Genomic DNA, 23,721 nt, shown 5'->3' on the forward strand with positions numbered 1-23,721 from the left:
TGAAATTTGATCCCCTTGGCCAGGCATAGTGGCTCATGCTTGTAATTCTAGCACTTTGGGAGGCCGAGGAGGGCAGGTAATGAGATCAGGAGTTCGAAACCAGCCTGGCCAACACAGTGAAACCTCATCTTTACTAAAAGTACAAAAATTAGCTGGCTGTGGTGGCAGACACCTGTAGTCCCAGATACTTGGGAGGCTGAGGCAGGAGAATCGCCTGAACCTGGGAGGCGGAGATTGCAGTGAGCCGAGATCGCACCACTGCACTCCAGCCTGGGTGACAGAGCTAGACTCCATCTCAAAAAAAAAAAAAAAAAAAAAGAACTTTGATCCCCAATGTTGTAGATGGGGCCTCATGAGAGGTGTTTGGATCCCAGGGGCAGATTCCTCATGAATGGCTTGGTGACATTCTCCTGGGAGTGAGTGAATTTTCACTGTTAGGTCCCACACAAACTGGTTGTTAAAAGTAACCTGGCACCTTCACTTTCTCTTGTTTATGCTCTCACCATATGATCTCTGCACAACAGCTCCCCTTTGCCTTTCACTGTGAGTGGAAGCAGTCTGAAGTCCTCACCAGAAGCAGATGCTGGAAGCAGCTTCTTGTACAGCCTAAAGAACAGTGAGCCAAATAAACCTCTTTTCTTCATTAATTACCCAGATAATCCTTTATAGCGTCACAAATGGACTAAGATACTTGATTTTCAGGGTCATGTATCCCCTCTGTTTTCCTCAAACCTTACTGTTCCTTCTTGGTTTCCTTTTCTAGTTATACTTTTTTCTTGATGATTTCTTATGATTTAAATGATCCAGGTCTCTGCTTCTAGGTTTCTCTACCTATAAATGTGATTTAATGTCGATATTATCTCATGGCTTTAAATTTCATCTATATTCTGATGGCTTACAAATGTCTCTCTCTGCACTAGTTCTTTTCCCGGAATGCTGGACTCAAATATCCAACTGCCAACACAATCTTTCCACTTGAATGTCTCACAGACACTTCAAACATAATATATCCCAAACTGAACCTGTGATATTAACCTAAAAAATTGTACCCCTCGAAAACTCTTTACCCAAGTCTTCTCCATTTTGATTAATAAGAATTTCATCCTTCCAGTTGCCCAAGCCTGAAACCTTAGACTTATTCACGGCTCCTTTTTAATGCCTCACACCTGATGTCCTGATATTCTATTCATTATAGTATCTTGTTGGCTCCAGAAGTATTGTTTTCTATTTGCACTCAGAAACAAATGGTGTATATGAATCAACTTTTTGGGATATTTCTCAGTACTTGAACTCTTGTTATTTTCTCAGAAATTCAGAAACTGAAAAAATTTAGATGATACAATATTGAAATAACTATAAGAAATAAGGTACTAAGATACCCTAGAATAACTGCATTTTTAAAATATATCCAGAATTTGCCACTTCTTCTTTTTTCTACTTTTGTCTATTAAGTGGCATCACCAATGGATGGTTAGTATATAGATAGCACTCAATAAATGCATGTAAAATGAAATTAATATAATGGATATAGCATTAAAATGAGAACTACACTAAAAAAGGAACCTAATAATTTTCAGAGGAAAACAATAAACAGAAAAGATAGGACTTATATTTTTGGGTTTGGAAGGCACTCAGGAAATAATAACAGTGAACTTATGACCAATTATACTCAACTGAAGGGGTTGATATAAATGGAAAATAAAAATTTGCTTTTGATTATGCCATAATTGAATAATCAAAGAATATGAGGAAGAAAATGTTTAGTCATTCTACAGAAGTAATGTTACAGTTCAGAAGCTCTCCCTGTTGAGCTGGGATTTTAAAACAGCACATTATAAAATGGAAGAAAGCCAGGAATGGTGGCTCATACCTGGAATAGTAGCACTTTGGGAGACCAAGGCAGGACGACTGCTTGAAGCCAGGAGTTCAAGACCAGTCTGGACAACATAGTGAGACATTGTCTCTAAAAAAAAAAAAAAAAAAAATCAAATTATCCAGGCATGGTGCTGTATAGCACTTGTGTAGCCCAGTCTACTCAGGAGGCTGAAGAGAGAAGACTGCTTAAGCTCAGAAGTTCAACGCTGCAGGAGCCATGATCATGCCACTGCACTCAAGCCTGGGTGACAGAACAAGACCTTGTCTCCAAAAAAAGGGTGGGGGGGCCAGGGAGAGAAGAAGAATAAATTTGTAACACAGGTTGAACATCCATAATTTAAAAATCCAAAATTCAGAAGGTCCCAAACTCATAAATTTTTGTGTGGTGACATAATGCCACGAGTGGAAAATTCCAAACCTGACCTCCTGTGACAAATTGCAGTCAAAATGCAGGTGCACAACACAGTGTATTCAGCATTCTCAGGGGAAAAAACAGTCTGTCAGCCTCTTTAGCTGCTATGTATCTTTTCCATGCACACCCAGATTCCCCCACACAAGCACACCCACAAAGGGTAGTATAATGGCATGTGTGCAGAATGGACATGCCAATGGCAGGTTCCCCACAGTGCCCCACATTGGGTCAAGACCTATACGCATTACACTGTGGTTTTTGTTTTGTTTTTGTTTGTTTGCTTATTTTTCATTCTGTGGCATAAAGATATTGTTGAAAATGTCAAAAAAGGCCTTAAGTTACCCCTATGGGTAACAGTGATAAGAAAAAAAGGAAGCTTTTTTTTTTTTTTTTATAGCACAGAAAGTCAAGCCGTTGGAGAGACTAGACTGTAGTGTAAGTGGGAAACATGTTCCAGAAGAGAATGGTGTTGGAATGACCACCATATATGACCTGAAGAAACCAAAGGATAAATTGTTGAAGTTCTCCATTGAAAGTGATGAACAGAATTAACGAAAAGCAGAAAAATACTGCATAAAGCTAAAAATGAAGATCTCAATTGTGTATTGAAAGAGTGGATCCATCAGTGTCATGGTGTGCACATGCCACTTAATGGTATGATGATGGTTAAATAAGCAAAGATCTTTCACAATGAATTGGCAGTTGAAGGAAACTAAATATTCAATAGGCTGGTTGTGGAAATTTAAGACAATATATGGCATTAAATTTTTAAAGATTCGTGGTGATAAATAGTGAAGACGTACGTTGACTAGTATGCCAAGATCATTGCTGATGAAAATCTGACTCTGGAACAAATCTTTGATGCTGAAACAACACAAGTTTTGATGCCTCAGAAAGATACTGACACAGAAGATAAGACAGCCCCTACAGGAAGTAAGGATGCCAAGGGCAGAGTAACTGAGATTGGATGTACTTATACAGCAGGAACCCATAAATGAAAACTTGCTGTGATAACCAAAAGCTTGCATCCCTGCTGTTTTCAGGGAGTGAATTTCTTATCAGTTTATTATTATGCTAACAAAAAGGCTTGGATCACCCCGGACATATTTTCTGTTGGTTTTGCAAACATTTTGTATCAGCAATTCTTGTTCACTGCCAGGAAGCTGGACTGAATGACTGCAAGAATTTATTTGATTATATTTATTCTACTCATTGTCTAGCTGAAATTATTATCAAAAACAATGTTTATGCCACGTAGTTTCCCCAAAACGTGACTTGTTAATTTAGCCAAGTGACCAGGTGATCCTTCAATCGAAAAAGAATAAATATAAAAACACTTCCTTAAATAGCATGCCAGCAGCAGTGAACAGAGGTATATGTGTGGAAGATTTTCAAAAGGAATTTAGCATGAAAGATGTCATATATGCTGTTGTCAAGCCTTGGAATGCATTGAGTAAAGACATGGTTGTACCTGCCGGGCACAGCCTCTGGTCTGCATCTATGTTCAGTGATGATGATGAACCAGGTGGTGACTTCGAAGGATTCCCTGTGTCAAATGAGAAAAACAATGATGTCTGACCCTACCTATTCCAAAAAAAAAAAAAAAAAAACTTTCAGAGTCCATAAATAGGCTGGAAAAAGTGGATATCAAAGAAATTTTTAAGATTGATAATGAGGCTCCAGTTGTTCATTCACTGAACATTGATGACATAGCCAAAATGGTGCTGAATTCAGGTGACTGTGGTAATAGTAATGATGAAGATAACAATGTTAACACCGCAGAAAAAGTGCCTAGAGACAACATGATGGAAATGCATGATGATCTTAGTGAAGAACTAGAGCAGTGTACATTCATTACAGAACAATAAATTATGCCAGTTGATAAAAATCAGAGAGATTTCTAAGACAAAAACTGTTGTTAATGAGGCAGATGACTCTGGGGGAAACATTTTAAAAAGCTACACAGCAGAATGCCACCTAATCCCTAGGGGGCCCACTTCCGGGTCCCTCAACTGCTTCTGATGTTTCTTCTCACCTAAAAAAAAAAAAATACAGTGTACAGTAACCTTTTAATCCAAACACAGCATTGAATATAGAGATGGAAAGCTTGTGGTTGTTTGTGGTTGCTGTTGTTTCATAGCTGATACAGGTATTCTGGCAATGCTACTGTGCTGCCCAGTGACCTTGAACACATTATTTTTTCACTGCATTAATGCTATGTCATATTTTTTGCTGGTAAGTACTTATGTATAAACAATTGCAATAAAATAATTGCCTATTAGTAGCATATAAATTCAGTCAGGAATGATGGTGATGCCACAAAACCACAGATTGTCCAATCCAGTTAGGTGACTGAGATAGAGACACCTTTGATTTCTGATGGTTCAATGCACATAAACTTTGTTTCATGCAAAAAAAAATTTTAAATATATAGAATTACCTTCAGGCTATGCGTATAAGGTGCATATGAAACATAGGTGAATTCTGACTTGGATCCCATCCCCAAGATATCTCATTATGTATAGGCAAATATTCCAAAATCTGAAAAAATTCAACGTGCAAAACACTTCTGGTCCCAAGCATTTCTGATAAGGGATATTAAGCCTGTAATAGAATAACCCTACAAAAGAATGAACCTGTCAGAATTCTAAAGCTCATGAGATGTTTTCTATATTAATGATGCCTCTCTTTCTCAGAATCTCTATCCCTTTATTGGCTTCCCTCTTTCTGAGTTCTGGATGCTAGTGAAACCACAAAGCACATAAGCACCTGAATTTATTGCCAGGTCCTAGCTCATACTGGCCCACAGAATACCCCTTCCAAGATTGTTTGAAATGTAGAAAGAGAAATGTTCTAGGAATTGGAAAAAATAAATTTTGGCTTCAGCACTGCAATTATTTAGCGATTATTTGGCCTCTGCACTGCGAATTGCTCTCTGGTTCCCTTTTCTGTGTGGTGACTATGATGATACTTAATAAACTCAGAAGATTGTTGTGAGATATGGTATTATTCTTCCATCAGTCTTTTCAGTAATTATCACCTGGCATCCTACACATGCCAGGCATCTCAAAATTTGGGAAAACAAATGTGACTAACAAGTGAGCTCTCCTTTGAAAAAGTAAGAAACAGATAAAATTTAACACCACAAATAAATGAATAAATAGGCACATGGAAACAACTAACTTAGCTGTAAAGAGTCACGCAGAACTTAAAAGAAGATCAGACATGCATATTGTGGAATTCTAATGAACAATGAAATTATGGAATAGCATTCTAGGAAGAAACAATTTCATGAAAATAATGGGAAACAAATTCTTCTTAACTTATTCTTTTCATTAGTTTCTTTTTGTAAAATTTGGCATTTCTCCTAAACTCACTGAGGTTTCGATAGTTCTCTGATTTTCTGTAACCCCAAGCTTCAACACTATTGTTATTGTTGAACTTTTATTGCTCATGGTTGCTGTAGGGGCCTCAATGAGGAATAATTCTGCTTCCCAAGTGAAGTGGCCTTCATGATACAGAATTCTGAGGAAGTTAGTCTTGGCAGGGTAAGATGCAGGCTTTATAAATTTATGAAGTCTATATAATGTTCAGAGGCCTGAAAATAATGCAGAAAATAAAATGTATAGTGTCTAGAAAGGGGTTTAGGTGAGTTAGGAGTTCTATAGCTTAAGATCTATTGCTGTATATTAAGCCTACCTGGAAGTACTGGTGTCGTTTTGTGTGTCTGATATCTATTGCCCCATCTTCTGATAACAGCACCTTGATTTTCTTTGGGGAGCATTCTCTGCTCATGTGATCTAACTGAAATTGATGTAAGTGGGGCCAATGAGAACAATCTATTCATTGACTGCAGTGACTGTTTGAGGACTGGTTGTGTGACCCAATCAAGTTTGATCAGAACAAATAAGACTCAATCTCAGGACTTTTCCTGAGGTTGTTATAAGAGATGTGGTCTCTTTTTCCACTACACCTAAAACTAATAAAAGAAAAGCTTAGACCTGCTTACAGTGACCTCCACCCTCAAATGAAACAAACATAGAGGAAACAGAACCTAAATCAGGAGAGACCAAATTCAAGGCCATTGTCAGAAATGACTGAGCCCCTGAAAAATCCATGTCTGAAACTATTTCTCCTCTAGTTTTGGGTTACGTAACCCAGAAAAAAGTCTTTTTGTGCTTACACAAATGTGAAAATCGTCCCTATTGCATGACCCACAAGATGTATGACATGTAAAGATTTGCCATACTATTAAGGAGCAAACTTGAATGGTTCACATTGCAATGCAGATGTGTTAGAAGGATTTGCTAAGTTAGTTGGAGAGCTTAGTTGTTTAAATTTTCACCAGTGCAGTAACTCACTTGAAATTATAAAAACATTGTCTTTGTCATTAAATGGTAATGAAAGTTTAAAAAGGTAATAAATTATGGTTTGAAGATAAACATCAGAAATGCATGACAATAAAGTAGAATACTGGATAAATGACTTTCAATTTGAATATTCTTCATAAGTCTTCAGTGTACCTCTCCAAAATTTTTAAGTACATCATTTAAATTTGCTTTTGCTTATTATGTTCTTTGTGAAGAAACCTAGTTGTATTTACCCAATCTGATGATGGTAGCTCCAATAATTATTATAGTCAGGTGAAATGTATTATATAATTTGTGCCATTGAAGAAGTAGCTTATTGCTTCCTGCCTTTCCTCTAAGATTCATATCATGACCTCAATATTACAACGCTGGCTGAATTAATGGTACAGATTTTACTGCTTTGGCTTGAGTTTTATTCTCACATTCATTGATGGAAAGAATTTGTCCTCAGAGGCCACCCCTTTCATCATCTGCCAAGTGATTCTGCCAAATGTAAAGCAAGCCCAAATTTTCATCCCACTGGTACTCAAGGAAGTTTTTCAATTTTTCTTCTATAGGTTCACACTTGCCCTTTTTTTTTTTGCATAAGACTATCCACCAACATGTATAAAATTTGTTTAATTCACTTCTTAACCTTTATCTGGAATTTATATTCAACCGAAAAATGTTCATAGGTGCTGGACTGGCTCAATATCAATAAAGCTGGTGTATCATTTGTAAAAAAGTAATATTAAAATTATTGGATGAATTCAGGAAACCATTTTAGAAATAGAAGAATTTAGGTTAAACAGAAGGATAAGCGAATGGTTACATGTGCTTTTACTGACTACCAGACTTTGTATTAAAAGTGGGAAATATCTGACATTTACAATCTCTGTAAATGATCACTGAAATTGCCTTTTTTTTTTTGAATGTTTATAAAGATCAAGAAGATCGAGCTCAGATAATTCAAATCAGTTTAGGTCTTTTACTTAAATAGCCACATTATAATTATGTTTACTAAAGAGCTGAAAAGCTTTCCTTTCCAGCATATTATAATGGCTATAACTTATTTTAGGTCTTGGCGTAATTAGAATGATTCACATTTTTCCTACTGACTGGGCATATTTGTCTCCTTTGCACTGCGACTTCCTCCTCTTCCTTGTATAACATACATCTATATGTGTGAATACAAACAAATATAAAAACATCCATATAGGAATGTACACCCAAAGCAAGCAGGATGGCTGTCTCCAAAGAAGGAATAAGTGGGTTCCCCACTGTCGCTCAGAGTAAATGTGGACTGATGTAGTTCTGGGACAAACCTACTGTAACCACAAGTTAATAACAATATCTTTGAACAAAGAAACAGACAGAAACCCCCTTTTGATAAGCCATCTCTACAATCCCTTCCTTGCTGGCTCCATTGGACTGAGCCTATCCTTTCCAGGGTTCACCCCTCCAGAGGGATTAAATTTCCTGTCTCATTGAATCAGGAAGAACCATGTGATTTAATCTGACAAATGAAATACAAGTGGAAAAATGACGTGGGATGTTCCTGAGCAGAAACTTAAGAGCCATTGCTTGGATCTCTCACCTCTCTTTTCCTTTGGTCATAAAATCAACATGTCCCAGACTAGGATTGCTCTTGCAGCATGGTTGTTAGAATAAAGAATACCTGAGAGAGAGCTGTAACAAACATAGAGTGGACATTAATGTCAGCAAAAGTACATCTTTGTATTGAATGCCACTGAAGTTTCTAAACCATTGATAAATGCAATATAACAATCTAAGTCAGGTTTTCTCAACTTTGGCACTATGGACGTTGTAAAATGCATAATTCTTTTTTTGCTTGGGGGTGGTTTATCATTGTAGGATGTTTAGCAGCATCACTGGCCACTTCCCCTTAGATGTCACCACCACACCCACAGTTGTGATAACGAAAAATGTTTCCAGATATTGCCGAATGTCCCTTGGGGGAAAAACCATCCCCAGTTGAAAACCACTAATCTCAGCATAGTAGTTCTCAAAGGGGGTTTTCAGAGCCAGCAGTATCTGGAAATTTGTTATAAATAGAAATTCCCAAGACCCTCTGAGTCCAGCTGAATGAGCAGTTATATGGCTGGGGCACAGCAAACTGTTTTAATAAGCCCTCCAAGTGGTTCTGAACATATGAAGCTTGAGAACCACAGGTTTAAACTGATTGGTATATATATAAGCAGTCTTGAATAAGGAAAGGGCATAAATATTGCTTTTATTTACAGATGAATAAGGTCAACTCTTTTGATATATAAAGCATTAGAATTGCATTTTTTTGTGAATCTGTAAGGCTTTAGGGTATATTAGCATATATACTAGTGTAACAAATGTTGAATACATTGAAATTTCATAATTTGAACAAATTTCACTGTGGTCTCAGGACTTGGAAATTCACTGAGTCACAATAACTCAAAACGAAGGAAAAAAATTTTCTACTTAGGAATTCCAAGGGGAGTGTCATTTTGGTCTTCCAAAAAATACTTTACAAAATTATGTTTTTAGGAGCATAACTGTCAGTTTCAATTATCTGATGTTTGTACTCTAATTTGATTTAGCACATTTTATGTAAACGATTAGTATTTAAAAAGTATAGAATTGAAAATGAGTATCAATAATTCACAGATTTCTTTATTGCAGAATTTTGTCACAAATAATAGCTGTTCTTTCCATCTAATTTCCTTTTCATATCTATAAAATGGATCTAAGTCTGATCTACCTTGAAAGGTGGGGCATAAGGAATAATTAACTTTGCAAAGTAAGTGGTTATTATGTGTAAAGTTATAGGCAATGCATATTATAATGCTAATATATATAGTTATGAGATTCGGTATTTCCTCTAGTTGAGATTGGCAATAGGAGGTAGAAAATCACAATTAATTTTGCCGCATTAGCTCTGAAAATGATGAAGATAATATTTCTGCATATTTCTCCACTTTCCCTCATTTGATAAAGGAGAAATCCCTATTTTTCTGTTTGTGAGCAGAAAATCTTCAGAAGTTAAATACTAAAAAGTTGATAGTCTTCTTCTTAGCTGTCAATGGTACCCATGATTTCTGCTATACCATATATTTGTTTTTTAAAGTTGTCCTAAAATCAGAATTTTGTGGTGGTGTAGTGTACATACCAGTACAAGGTAAATACAAGAAAATTATCTTTAGGTTTCCTGCTTTTATGAAAACATTAAAAAATAAGAGCTGATTATGCTGTGATAGGCTTATGAAATAGACCTGGAAAAATACAATATCAAAAGACACAATGTGCATTTTGTGTTATCTGTGACATTATTTTCCACACACTTGACCATAAACTTTCAATTTTATGCTTTGAGTCAAAATATCAAGGGAAAACCCTTTTGAGTTATTTTTTTTCTTTCTCTTTCCTTTTTGTTTTTACAAAAAGGCTGTAAGAAATCTTTATCATCACATTAGGATTTTAGGATTCAAAATAAAAAGCCTTTGACTTTGTTCTTTAAAAGACGAGGGAAGTCTTTCCCTTTAAAGCATTATCTCCTAGCGGGTGGAGAGTGTCATGCTTCATTTTTTAGGTCCTTTACACTCTTGAATTTGATTTGTGCTTTTACAGCACAAATCCCAACATTCAGAAGGGAGATCTGCCTGCTTCAGCTGCCTGCAGCTACAGAGAATTAGTCTGTCATTCTCGGCATCGGGGAGTGCGTGTTGTGTATGTGAGGGTGTGAGTGTGTGTCCGTGTTTGAGATTGGGTGGCTGAGAGTCATTTAAATGTGCATAAGGTTAATAGTGGAAGATCTCGTACAGGCTTGGCTCAGAAACCTGTGGCATTCTATGCTGGACAGCCGTTCCCGTGCCTCTGTTTTAATTTGGCAGGATGTTTGCTGCCATGGCAGCCAGCAGCATCCACTGCAGCAGCAAGGAAGAGCCATAGATCTGAGAATGCAGGTGGAATACTAAAATGTAAGAGGCTCGTGCAGGGCTGGGCTTCAGTGCTTAATTCCTGCTCTTCCTGGGCTCCTATGCGGATGCTGTACTTGCTGCACTGTGTCAGCTCGTTAGAGTAAAGGGTTACAGACCTAGGTCAGTTAAGGGCTGGTGAAAGGCAGGGGGAAAAAAAAAGCAAAAAGCAAGAGACCTCTCAGCTCCTGCTTCACCTCCTGGCGTTTCGGGACACAGAAGCAATAGAGGGAAATGTGGACCCATCCTCCTACTGAGACATGTGATTGGATGAAGACGGGCAAACGTAGTTGGCTTCCTGGACTACTTTTCAGCTGGAGGAGAGTCTTTGGTGAACTCTTTTCTGCTTCAGATATATTCGAGCAAAATATTTGTAAGTACTGCTGATGAGTAAAATGATGTGTCAAGCTAAATTGGGGGCAAATAATTATATATACTATATCTCTAGAATCTTCTGTGAATGTGTGAGCTTGAGCTTTTATTGAAGTGCATGTGATAATCAAAATCAAATGGATCAGTTACAATCACAGTGTAAAAAGACAATATGAAGTCCAATTGAAAGGAAGGAGCCACTGGAAGAAACATGCAGCGGCCTGCTGAACTCTCTGTGTTCCGGAGCAAAGAAGTAAGGAGAAAGGGAGCTTGCCTTCAGAAACAAAAGTCTCTGACCAATCTTTCCCTCACCAGTGATGGGGAGAGGAGACCCACGGTGCGCATTTCCAACTGGTTTGGAAATGCTGCCAAGGCCAGCCAGAGAGAAGCCAACTATGCAGAGCGGCGCTCATTGTCCAAGTTTCTCTCGCGGTCTGTGCAGTCCCTGTATCACACCAGCAGCTCAGCCTGGAACCTCCTGCCTGCTGGGGGCAGCCAGTCAGACAGTGAAGACTTAGAGGAATTGTCTGCAAGAAGAGGCTTGGAAGGTGAGAGTGATGAAGATAGTAGGTCTGAAGATGAAAACGTGTCCTCCAAGCCAAGCAGCATCAGCAGAAGCTGGGCTGAAGAGGAAGGAGAAAGCTGTTTGCGGGAAGGGACAGCTCATCTGGATGAGGAGGTGATCCTTACCATGCTGGGTGATCTGGAACAGGCACTTTACAGTGACTTATTAGGTAAGTCCAATTTGCTCCTTAAAACGTGTATGGGATCTTAAGAAATTTCATAGTCTCTTATGAAATTATTTGCATTTGCCAAATAGCTTTCATGTTTTTAGACTGCTTTTTAAAAATACATAGTTACATTTTAAATTCCTGTTTCTTGAAATGATTTTTTTTTAATTTTTTGGTAAAACTGAGCTATGAGCACCACTGGTAAGGTTCATTTGGAGAAAATAAATTCCGGAAATCTACCATGGGCATTATTAGCCTCGCCTAGTGTCCAGTACCTTCTAGACATCCATAAATAAGTTAACATTTTAAAACTCCAAACATGTTTTTCACCTACTCATTAAAGGGGCCTATTTGTTCAACTTCCCTCAAGGTGACCTTATCACAGATAAGGGATGAATAATGAAGGGCCTCCTGGGTAAATTTTCTGTAGAGTTAAGTTTCTTCTGCTGCCTTCGTGCTACTGAATAGAAGGCTTCTTCTATACCTCAGTGACAAGCCCTGTTTATTGCAGTAACACTTTCAGAAATGCAGGGGCCTCTGCTGCCTTCTACCTTTTTTCTTTTCTCTTTTGTTTCAGTGTTTGACAAAAACTAGTTCTGCATGTGCACATTATAAGTATTTAAGCTACTATGTAGATGACTATGAACTGTTTTCATACTTTAGAAACTAGGCCTTTTTGATAACATGAGTTTCAGTAGTAACTTCTGGCATAATCTTTAACTAAATAAGAAGAGGTCAAGTGATTCTATAGTTTGTGACTAAACTTTAAATGTCAACTGTGCCACCTACCTAAACGCTAACATGTGAACATTTTAATTGTTATTTCTGAATTCAGTGTTGTACCAAAATATATTTACATCATACAGTCCCTTCTTCCATAAGTATTAAATTACTGGCCATATCATATTTTACATCAATGTGTATTTCCACAAAGGACTTCATATTGGGCTCCTTAAATTGAAAGGAATTAAACCTGGGCAGTGATCTCTTTGTTTCTGATTCATGAAACTAATGCTAAATGCAGGCTTGTTTTTAATCTTAATGTAGACCCTCCTGTTACAGGATGTTTTATGAGGTTTTCTGGATTCTTTTAGTGAACCAGTTTTAGAAGAAGAAAGCTTATAGAGACAGCAGAGGCAAATATTGTTCAATTTCTCATGTCAGTTTGGTTTTAAAAGAGTAATGTTTCCACAGTTGTCAGAATAGTGATTTCTGAATCTGAATACACCAGGTGCTCCAACACTGAAGATTTACTTTTGCACCATTGTATGATTTCTGTGATGAACTGCTTCTCATAAAGGGCTATGTGCAGCACTAAGGCGAGAGAAAGTCTTAATCTTTATGAAGCTTGAAGCTTTTTCTTTTTTGGATCCTCTGGAACTGTAGAATCAGATAATATTCCTCTTTTGCTTTTGAAGTGGTATTATTTATCTTGTTCTCAGTATCTCTTAAGTATTTACAAAGATATGAACAGAGTGCAATCCCCTGACAGCATATGATGCTTACTCAGTTAAATTATAGCATGCTGTGGGTGGGTGTATATACGACATGTGCCTTTTTGTGCATTAATAACTTGAAGCATTTTTGTCGGAAGGTAACCTCTCAAAGGAAGCCGGTATGCCTTGGTTTTTCAAGAGCATCTGCTTATTGTATTTATGTGATTATTCTGTTTAAGTATTTTTTCCTACTTATGCCAGTATTCAAAAATGCAAGTGAAAAAGTAAGGGGAAGTTTATTCAAATAGCTGTGATATGAATAATCATATCTCCAGATAATGAAGCATTCTGATGCAATTCCTTAAATAATGATCCATGTTAAGTTGTTGAATATATCTACGCCCACGGCACGCAGGAATTCCAGAATTTCTACCACGTGCTTCAATAGGTTCTGCTTACTACTCAAAATGGCCTCTTCCAAGTTAGTTTTTAGGTGGGGTTCCTTGAGGTTAATACTTTACCCTTAGATATCCTCCTAAATCAGACAGATTAAGGTTTGTCCTATAACCGTATAGGAGCACATTTTAAAAGTAACTATAAAGCTTTTGGCCATATTTTGCTATTTTTCTCCAAAGTGTGAAGATTAACCAGAGGAGTTTAAAAATTTTCATCCAAATCACTACTAGGGCCATCCACAAAACTGGAGTTACTTCACACAATAAATCAGGAAGCTGTACTCTATATAACATTTGTAATATGGATGGGGTAGAGGGCATAATTCTCTGAGAATAAGGTTTATTCATATAGATTTGATTTCCTATTAAAAGATGGCAATGCTGGCAGTGTTAATTACAATGTGTATAATTAAAGCCTAAAAATTAAGAGCAAGATCACAGATTAAATGGTCTGTCTGCCACGAAATAGTAACGTAGGAGTACCAAATTGACGCTGTTATTTTTTTTCTCTACTAAGAACACCTTATGAGCAGTGAGAAAGCACTTTGCACCAATGTTAAAAACTCAAGTAGATTTCAGAATATACCATTCTGGAAAATGTGTGGAAGCCATTCCATTGTATTTGACACACAGGAAGCCTCTTTCAGGAATAATGGTTGACTTTGAGATTATACAAGTAGGAGGAGACACAACATTGCTATGATTAAATGCATTTCTCATGTGCATTTTTCTGGTAACTTTCATTGTTGCTAAACATTTAATTTTATTTTTGCTTTTATATTTGGACTTTGCAATTGTGTTTTTCCCTCAAAGCCTCTGGACCTCACTCAGATACAAATTTATAGGATATTTAAGACCATGCAATCAGTCCTTAGGGGGTTTGTAAGTACATTTAGTTTTATCTTGCCTTTTGTGGGTCTTTGAAAATATTTACTGCAATAAATTTTGCTTTGGTTATTATCTTTCATGACATGAATAAGGCAGCAGTTATGTTTTGCTCAATAGGTGTTGGGAAGAAAAGGTCCATTTGTCTGTCATGAGGAGGGCAGTGTCCTCAGTGAATGTCATGATGAAAAAAACCTAAGGAATGAGGGAGGCTTTGGTTCTAAAACATGAGAGAAACCAGATAAACAATGAATTCAGTTAGAAGAATCCAAGGATTTAAGATATCTGTTGGATTGGAAAAAAGAAATTGAAAAGGAAATGAAGTAGATGTGAAAATATATTTAGTGAAACAGCATGTCTGAAAATACAACGTTCTTAAAATTAATATAAAAAGATGGAACATAATTGAGATATTAATTTTAATATTCCAGTTAGCAAGTGATTGAGACGCAGCTGGATTACAACTTAAAAGTTTTCCGGGGGGAAGGGGGAAAGTGATAGGAACATGTAATGATGCGTTCTAGGAATCTGTGTGAGGTCAATTACTTGTACCTCCCCCCACCAAGTAAAAAAAAGGTCATCTCAATATACTCCTTCTTTCATAACTTTTTATCTTTCACCTACAATCTAAGATGCCAATAACTGTATGAAATCTTTCGTATTGAATCTTAGGTTTAGTGCTTCTCCAATTTTGTCCCCTTCACTACTTATTTTGACCCAGTTTGAATAAATTTCTTCTTTGTATGTCTCTTCCTTGACTGTAATAATTTTATTTCCAGTCTGTAAGATTTTCTCTACAAAACTTATTTTTCTTCACAGTTCTCTCAGATTATTTGGAAGTGAAAGGTAGACTTCTTTATAGCCATCTCTGAAATACCCTGTATTATGTGTATGAGGAGAAGTATGGGAAGAATTTCCAGAAAGAATGTGATCAGTCTCAAGGGTTATTAACAGTTCTGAGTTCTAAAAGAGTAATGTTAATCTATAGGATTAGTGATTGAGTGAATTTAATTAGTGTAGAGAAAGTTTGTCATGTGCATGAGATCCCAACATGTGTTTTATTATTCTTTAAAAATATTTACTTCAGGAAAGTTTCTTAGTACTTTATGTTTGAAATAATGATGTTATTATTAAGTATACTTTAATTGTTCAAATGATTTGCAAATTCAAGGGAAGAAATTTACATGCTGGCAGCAGGATGGTGGCTGTTTTGTCAATCACCCAAAGTGAGGAATAATGAACAAAGTAGTAATGTTTGCCTGAAAAATATAGTAAAGTAATTAGCAGTTGTCTTGCAATATTTGAGTGGCTGCCTTGGTAAAGACAGTGTAAATTTGTTCATTTGGTTTCAGATCCACTGGAACCACAGGGTGAAAGTTTAAGGGAGACAAATTTTTGCTTATCCCCCATAAATGTTTTACATTTTGACCTGCTACTGGAAGGAGCTATCTCTTACTGGTGAGGTGGAGGCCTTTCCAATGTTGGGGTTTTCAGGCAGAGGCAGATGGCCTTGTCCCATGTGAGACAGATGAATGCTATGGCCAAGAGCTAAGGCAAGACAGTCTCTGAAATCCCCACCCACCGTATGATTGTGATGATAAGTGTTAAAGGGGCACATTTGTTATAGATTTTTAAAAATCTGGCCTGAGTATTAAGGAAGTAAATTAACGGGTTAAATAGTTAGCTATATTCCTAAAACAGATTATAGATATGCATTTTGACTTCTCTATGTGACAATTTTCATATATGTAATGTATGTATTTCAATAGTATGTAATGTATGTATTTCAATAGTATGTAATTTAATACATACTATTTTTTGCTTTTCTTTTTGTTCCCTTTTTTTCTTCCATCCTCTTTCCATTCCATTCCCTTCCCAGCCATCCCATCTACTTCCTTTTTTTCTGTCTCCTCTCCTTCCCTGTCCCTCTCTTAATCTATTCATTCCAATTCCCTCCTTCCTTTCTGTTTTCACTTTTATTGAAAGTGCCCATAACTAGACATCCTCTTCAGTCCAAATTGAACAGAATAAAAACTGTGCTTCCACTACTCTCTTTTCATGTTCTTCCTATTATCTAGGCTCACTGGCTTTAGAAGGTCACTAGCTTGGGGAAATATTGTATGACTATAAACAAAATGGCTTAAGGACACTTCTGCCCCCAGTTGTTACGTGGTGACTGTATCAGGCCAGCGTTAGTCATACTTGCAGAGCTATTTGTTTCATGCTCATTAGATACAAACATTTTGGGTTTAGATGCCTAGGAATTTACTTGAACTCTAGTATCATTGGTAGAACTGTAGAAACTGGAGAAGTAATTAAAAATAAAACCATTCAATGTTGTCAGTCTTTGTCCATGAGTCTAATAAAAGACTTCAAAAGCTATTGCTTCCATAAGAAAAGACCTCAGCAGGGCGTGGTGGCTCACGCCTGAAATCCCAGCACTTTGCAAGGCCAAGGCGGGCAGATCATTTGAGGTCAGGAGTTCGAGAGCATTATGACCAACATGGTGAAACCCCATCTCTACTAAACACAAAAATTAGCCGGGAATGGTGGCGAGGGCCTGATATCAGCTACTTGAGAGGCTGAAGCAGGGGAATCGCTTGAATTCCAGAGGTGGAGGTTGCAGTGATCCAAGATGGCGCCACTGCACTCCAGCCTGCGCAAAAGAGTGAGACTCTTGTCTAAAAATAAAAATAAAATAAAAAAATAAAAGGCCTCTAGTTTATTCCCCAGATTCCAAATGTGTACTTTCTACATAAGGCAAATTTACCTCAAGTATTCTGAGTACACCTAGAACACCTTGAAATAATTAGGATCCTAATGATCATGGATTTTTTTTGTTTTACTTTAAGTTCTGGGATACATGTGCAGAATGTGCGGTTTGTTACATAGATATATACATGCCGTGGTGGTTTGCTGCACGCATCAACCCGTCATCTACATTAGGTATTTCTCCTAATGCTATTCCTCCCCTTGCCCCCCCGCCCCACGCATGAACAGGCCCCAGTGTGTGATGTCCCCCTCCCTGTGTCCATGTCTTCTCATTGTTCAACTCCCACTTGTGATTGAGAACATGTGGTGTTCAGTTTTCTGTTCCTGTGTTAGTTTGCAGAGAATGGTTTCTAGTTTCATCCATGTCCCTGCAAAGGACATGAACTCATCCATTTTTATGGCTGCATAGTATTCCATGGTGTATATGTGCCACATTTTCTTTATGCAGTCTATCATTGATGGGCATTTGGGTTGGTTCCAAGTCTTTGCTGCTGTGAACAGTGGTGCAATAAACATACGTGTGCATGTGTCTTTATAATAGAATCATTTATAATCCTTTGGTTATATACTCATTAATGGGATTCCTGGATCAAATGGTATTTCTGGTTCTAGATCCTTGAGGAATTGCCACACTGTCTTCCACAGTGATTGAACTAATATATACTCCCACCAACCGTGTAAAGGTGTTCCTGTTTCTCCACATCCCCTCTAGCATCTGTTGTTTCTTGACTTTTTAATGATCGCCATTCTAACCAGCGTGAGATGGTATCTCATTGTGATTTTGATTTGCATTTCTCTAATGACCAGTGGATGATGAGCTTTCTTTCATATGTTTGTTGGCTGCATAAATGTCTTCTTTTGAGAGGTGTCTGTTCATATACTTCACCCACTTTTTGATGGGGTTGTTTTTTTCTTGTAAATTTGTTTAAGTTCCTTGTAGATTCTGAATATTAGCCCTTTGTCAGATGGATAGATTGCAAAAATTGTCTCCCATTCTGTAGGTTGCCTGTTTACTCTGATGATAGTTTCTTTTGCTGTGCAGAATTTCCTTAGTTTAATTAGATCCCATTTGTCAATTTTGGCTTTTGTCGCCATTGCTTTTGGTGTTTTAGTCATGAAGTCTTTGCCCATGCCTATGTCCTGAATGGTATTGCCTAGGTTTTCTTCTAGGGTTTTTATGGTTTTAGGTCTTAGGTTTAAGTCTTTAATCCATCTTGAGTTAATTTTTGTATAAAGTGTAAGGAAGGGATCCAGTTTCAGTTATCTGCATATGGCTAGCCAGTTTTCCCAGCACCATTTGTTAAATAGGGAATCCTTTCCCCATTGCTTGTGTGTGTTAGGTTTGTCAAAGATCAGATGGTTGTAGATGTGTGGTGTTATTTCTGAGGGCTCTATTCTGTTTCATTGGTCTATATATCTGTTTTGGTACCAGTACCATGCTGTTTTGGTTACTGTGTCCCTGGAGTATACTTTGAAGTCAGGTAGCATGATGCTTCCAGCTTTGTTCTTTTTCTTTAGGATTATCTTGTCTATACGGGCTCTTTTTTGGTTCCATATGAAATTTAAAGTAGTTTTTTGTAACTCTATAAATAAAGTCAATGGTAGCTTTATGGGGATAGCATTGAATCTCTAAATTACTTTGGACAGTATGACCATTTTCATGATATTGATTCTTCCTATCCGTGAGCATGGAATGTTTTTTCGTTTGTTTGTGTCCTCCCTTATTTCCTTGAGCAGTGGTTTGTAGTTCTTTTTGAAGAGGTCCTTCACATACCATTAAGTGGTATTTCTAAGTATTTTATTCTCTTTGTAACAATCGTGAATGGGAGTTTATTCATGATTTGGCTCTCTGTTTGTCTGTTATTGGTGTATAGGAACGCTTGTGATTTTCACATGTTGATTTTGTATCCTGAGACTTTGCTAAATTCGCTTATCAGCTTAAGGAGTTTTTGGCTGAGAAGATGGGGTTTTCTAAATATAAAATCATGTCATCTGCAAACAGAGACAATTTGACTTCCTCTCTTCCTATCTGAATACGCTTTATTTCTTTCTCTTGCCTGACTACCATTGCCAGAACTTCCAATACTATGTTGAATAGGAGTGGTGAGGGAGGGCATCCTTGTCTTGTGCAGTTTTCAAAGGGAATGCTTCCAGCTTTTGCCCATTCAGTATGATATTGGCTGTGTGTCTGTCATAAATAGCCCTTATTATTTTGAGATACATTCCATCAATATCTAATAATTGAGAGTTCTTAGCATGAAGGGGTGTTGAATTTTATCGAAGGCCTTTTCTGCATCTATTGAGATAATCATGTGGTTTTTGCAATTGGTTCTGTTTATGTGATGGATTACGTTTATTGATTTGCATCTGTTGAACCAGCCTTGCATCCCAGCGATGAACCCAACTTGATCGTGGTGGATAAGCTTTTTTTTTTTTGAGGCGGAGTCTTGCTCCATCACACCGGCTGGAGTGCAGTGGCACGATCTCTGCTCACTGCAACCTCCGCCTCCTAGGTACAAGTGATTCTCCTGCCTCAGCCTCCCAAGTAGCTGGGATTGCAGGTGCGTGCCACCATACCCAGCTAATTTTGTATTTTTAGTAGAGATGGGGTTTCACCATGTTGGCCAGGATTGTCTGGAACTCCTGACCTCGTGATCCGCCCATCTCAGCCTCCCAAAGTGCTGTGATTACAAGCGTGAGCCACCGCACCTGGCCAGTGGATAAGCTTTTTGATGTGCTGCTGGATTCAGTTTGCCAGTATGTGATTGTGGATTTTTGCATCGATGTTCATCAGGGGTATTGGCCTGAAATTTTCTTTTTTTGTTGTGTCTCTGCCAGGTTTTGGTATCAGGATGACGCTGGCCTCATAAAATGAGTTAGGGAGGTGTCCCTCTTTTTCTATTGATTGGAATAGTTTCAGAAGGAATGGTACCAGCTCCTCTTTGTAGCTCTGTTAGAATTAGACTGTGAATCCGTCTGGTCCTGGGCTTTTTTTTGGTTGGTAGGCTATTAATTACTGCCTCAATTTCAGAACTTGTTACTGGTCTATTCAGGGATTCGACTTCTCCTGGTTTACTCTTGGGAGGGTGTATATGTCCAGGAATTTATCCATTTCTTCTAGATTTTCTAGTTTATTTGCATAGTAGTGTTTATAGTATTTTTTGATGGTAGTTTTTATTTCTGTGGGATCAGTGGTGATATCCCCTTTATCATTCTTTAATACATCTATTAGATTCTTCTCTGTTTTCTTCTTTATTAGTCTGGCTAGCAGTCTATCTATTTTGTTAATCTTTTCAAAAACCAGCTCTGGATTTATTGATTTTTTTGAAGGGTTTTTGCGTCTCTCTCTCCTTCAGTTCTGCTCTGATCTTAGTTATTTCTTGCCTTCTTCTAGCTTTTGAATTTGTTTGCTCTTGCTTCTCTAGTTCTTTTAATTGTGATGTTAGGGTGTTGATCTTTAGATATTTCCTGCTTTCTCCTGTGGGCATTTAGTGCTATACATTTCCCTCTAAACACAGCTTTAGCTGTGTCCCAGACATTCTGGTATGTGGTTTCTTTATTCTCATTGGTTTCAAATAACTTATTGATTTCTGCCTTAATTTCCTTCTTTACCCAGTGGTCATTCAGGAGCAGGTTGTTCAGTTTCTATGTGGTTGTACAGTTTTAAGTCAGTTTCTTAACCCTGAGTTCTAATTTGATTGCACTGTGGTCTGAGAGACTATTTGTTAGGATTTCCGGTTTTTTACATTTGCTGAGGAGTGTTTTACTTCCAATTATGTGATCAGTTTTAGAATAAGTGCGATGTGGTGCTGAGAAGAATGTATATTCTGTTTATTTGGGGTGGAGAGTTCTGTAGATGTCTGTTAGGTCCACTTGGTCCAGAGTTGATTTCAAGTCCTGAATATCTTCTGTTAATTTTCTGTCTCATTGATCTGTTTCATACTGACAGTGGGGTGTTAAAGTCTCCCACTATTATTGTGTGGGAGTCCAAGTCTCTTTGTAGGTCTCTAAGAACTTGCTTTATGAATCTGGGTGCTTCTGTTTTGGGTGCATATATATTTAGGATAGTTAGCTTTTCTTGTTGCATTGATCCCTTTACCATTATGCAATGTCCTTTGTTATATTTGTTGGTTTAAAGTCTGTTTTATCGGAGTCTAGAATTGTAACCCCTGCTTTTATTTGCTTTCCATTTGCTTGGTAAATATTCCTCCATCCCTTTATTTTGAGCCTATTTGAGTCTTTGCACATGAAGCTTATGAAGCTTAGTTTGGCTGGATATGAAATTCTGGGTTGAAAATTCTCTTCTTTAAGAATGTTGAGGCTAAGTGTGGTGGCTTACGCTTGTAATCCCAGCACTTTGAGAGGCCGAGGCAGGTGGATCATGAGGTCAGGATATTGAGACCATCCTGGCTAACATGGTGAAACCCCATCTCTACTAAAAATACAAAAAAATTATCTGGGCCTGGCGACGGGCGCCTGTAGTCCCAGCTACTCAGGAGGCTGAGGCAGGAGAATGGTGTGAACCCGGGAGGCGGAGCTTGCAGTGGGCCAAGATTGTGCCACTGCACTCCAGCCTGGGTGACAAAAAAAAAAAAAAAAAAAATGAACATTGAATATTGGCCCCCACTCCCACTGGCTTGTAGGATTTCTGCAGAGAGATCCACTGTTAGACTGATGGGCTTCCCTGTGTGGGTAATCAACCAATCAACCTTTCTCTGTGGCTGCCCTTAACATTTTTTTTCCTGCATTTCAACTTTGGTGAATCTGACAATTACGTGTCTTGGGGTTGCTCTTCTCAAAGAGTATCTTTGTGGTGTTCCCTGTATTTCCTGAATTTGAATGTTGGCCTGTCTTGCTAGGCTGGGCAAGTTCTCCTGGATAATATCCTAAAGAGTGTTTTGCAACTTGGTTCCATTCTTTCTGTCACTTTCAGGTATACCAATCAAACCTAGGTTTGGTCTTTTCACATAGTCCCCGATTTCTTGGAGGCTTTGTTTGTTCCTTTTCATTCTTTTTTCTCTAATCTTGTCTTCATGCTTTATTTCAGTAAGTTCATCTTCAGTCTCGGATATCCTTTCTTCCCCTCGATCTATTCGGCTATTTCTACTTATGTATGCTTCATGAAGATTTCATGCTATGTTTTTCAGCTCCATCAGGTCATTTGTATTCTTCTCTACTAAACTGGTTATTCTAGTTAATAATTCCTCTAACCTTTTTTCAAGGTTCTTAGCTTCCTTTCATTGGGTTACAACATTCTCCTTTAGCTTGGAGGAGTTTGTTATTACCCACCTTCTAAAGTCTACTTCTGTAAATTCGTCCAACTCATCCAGTTCTGTTCCCTCGCTGGTGAAGAGTTGTGATCCTTTGGAGGAGAAGAGGCATTCTGGTTTTTGGAATTTTCAGCCTTTTTGCACTGTTTTTTTCTCATCTTTGTGGACTTATCTACCTTTGGTCTCTGATGTTTGTGACCTTCAAATGGGGTTTTTGTGTGGATGTCTTTTTTGTGGACATTGATGCTATTCCTTTCTGTTTGTTAGTTTTCCTTCTAACAGTCAGGCCCCTCTGCTGCAGGTCTTCTGGAGTTTGCTGGAGGTCCACTCCAGATCCTGTTTGACTGGGTGTCACCAGCAGAGGCTGCAGAACAGCAAAGATTGCTGCCTCATCCTTCCTCTGGAAGCTTCATCCCAGAGGGGCACTTGCCAGATGCCTGCTAGAGCTCTCCTGTATGAGGAGTCTGTCAACACCTGCTGGGAGGTGTCTCCTCGTCAGGAGGCACGGGGGTCAGGGACCCACTTGAGGAGGCTCTCTGTCCCTTAGCAGAGCTAGAACACTGTGCTGGGAGATCTGCTGGGATCTGTGCTGGCAGATCTGCTGCTCTCTTCAGAGCAGGCAAGAATGTTTTAGTCCGCTGAACCTGCGCCACAGCTGCCCCTTCCCCCAGGTGCTCTGTCCCAGGGAGATGAGAGTTTTATCTGTAGAGCCCCTGACTGGGGCTGCTACCTTTCTTTCAGATATGCCCTGCCCAGAGAGGAGGAATCTAGAGAGGCAGTCTGGCTACAGCAGCTTTGCCAAACTGTACTGGGCTCTGCCCAGTCCAAAATTCCCAGGGAGTTTGTTTACATTGTGAGGGGAGAAGCACCTACTCAAGCCTCAGTTATGGCAATTGCCCCTCCCCCCACCAAGCTCCAGGGTCCCAGGTGTCCTTCAGACTGCTGTGCTGGCAATGAGAATTTCAAGCCAGTGGATCTTAGCTTGCTGGGCTCCATGGGGGTGGGATCCACTGAGCTAGACCACTTAGCTCCCTGGCTTCAGCCCCCTTTCCAGGGGAGTGGATTGTTCTGTCTCGCTGGCATTCCAGGTGCTACTGGGGTATGAAAAAAAAAACTCCTGCAGCTTCCTCGGTGTCTGCCCAAATGGCTGCCCAGTTTTGTGCTTGAAACTCAGGCCCTTGGTGGTGTAGACACCC

General features: G+C 38.4%; 1 protein-coding gene across 2 annotated transcripts in view; it reads left to right on the plus strand.

Annotated features, from left to right (window-relative positions):
• NAV3 (neuron navigator 3) overlaps nt 1-23,721 on the plus strand; it is a 924,153-nt gene that overhangs the window by 731,789 nt on the left and 168,643 nt on the right. The window lies entirely within an intron of this gene.

The sequence above is a fragment of the Pongo pygmaeus genome, chromosome 10 (assembly GCF_028885625.2).
Source record: "Pongo pygmaeus isolate AG05252 chromosome 10, NHGRI_mPonPyg2-v2.0_pri, whole genome shotgun sequence".
Classification (NCBI taxonomy): Eukaryota; Metazoa; Chordata; class Mammalia; order Primates; family Hominidae; genus Pongo; species Pongo pygmaeus.